Genomic DNA, 1,520 nt, shown 5'->3' with positions numbered 1-1,520 from the left:
AGAGGGACATCATGTTTGGGAGAGTGGAGGGACGGTGCAGGAGAGAAAGACCCTCGATGAGATGGATGGATTCTGTGAGTGGACTGGTGGAAATGAATGTGTTTGAGACAGTGAGTTTGGCACAGGATAGAATGGCATTTAGGGCTCTTGTATACAGGGTAGCTATGAGTCTCAGACGACTTGATGGCACATAACAACAACAACTTGCTGTCAAGGGAGCTCTGGTGGCCTAGTGATAAGAAACTGCACTGTAATCATGAAGGCATGTAGCTTGAATCACCAGCTTCTCCATGGGAGAAAGATGAGCAATCTCCTCCCATGCAATTAACTGCCTAAAAAAAACGGGCTCGAGGGTTAAATAAGGGTCGATTCTAACTTGATAGTCACAACAACAACAACACAGTTGCTGTCAAATTGATTCCAACTTCTCCTTGAGATTTTTAAGACTGGATATTTCAGATCATCAGGTCTATATGCTAAGGTGTATTTGGGTGGATTCAAACCACCCAATGTTCAGCTAATGTTTAAGTATTTAATCATTCACACTATCCTTGGACTTCAACATGAAATTAAGATGTAAAAATACCACAAGACATGAAAGTGATTAAGAACATAAGCCAACAGGACATCTGGGGAAAGGGTTTGTCAGTCAGAGGGAACAGGTAATATACACTTTCTAAATCAGAAGTGCACCCAGCCTGAAGTGAAATGAGTTTGGGAGAAAATAGTGGAAGATGAAATCAAAGACATACAACAGAAGATCATACAGAGGTTTTAGGATACTATAGAGACTTTGGATTTTATTCTGGTAGAAGTGGAAAGCAATGGCTGGGTTTTGTGAGAAAAAGTGTCATGAAACAGGCTTTCTCTGGCTGCTTTATTGGAAAGAAAGTGAAATACCAGAACAAAAGCACACATATATATTTGGGTTGGCTTTTATTGTATTTTTATATATTCTATATATAACTTCTTGGAAGGAGGAGTGGCATCCACTTCCGTAATAGCTTGCCTCTGGAAACCCTATAAACCTGGAGAGAGGATGAAAGGCACCCAAGCATCGAGGATTCTCCTTCACAGGGTAGGTATGAGTTGCCTGCAACTCGATGGCACTTAACAACAAACAACAACATATATCACTTAATATATATTTAAAAGTAGAGGACAAAAGAGGATCAGAAAAAGAGAGGAACAGCTTAAAAAAGATGGAATGACTCCAAAAATAGGCTAAGAATGGTGGTGATTGTGAAGATGGAGAAGGAAATCTGTGCTTTATTGACTACACAAAGGCATTTATTTGACTGTGTGGATATTGACAAGTTGAGGTTGACATTAAGAAGAATGGGAGTTTTAGAGCACTTAATTGTGCTCTTGCAAAACCTATACCCAGATCAGGAAGCTGTTGTGCAAACAGAGCAGGAGAACACTGGATGGCTTTAGAGTGCATCTAAAAAGGGTTGTATTCTCTCTCCATACATATTCAACCTATAAGCTGAGAAACTTAACAAACTGTGGCTGACTCT

This window comes from Elephantulus edwardii, unplaced genomic scaffold, assembly GCF_000299155.1.
Source record: "Elephantulus edwardii isolate Elephantulus edwardi_28Jun2011 unplaced genomic scaffold, EleEdw1.0 scaffold00138, whole genome shotgun sequence".
Lineage (NCBI taxonomy): Eukaryota > Metazoa > Chordata > Mammalia > Macroscelidea > Macroscelididae > Elephantulus > Elephantulus edwardii.
Note: the sequence above shows the minus strand (reverse complement) of the source record.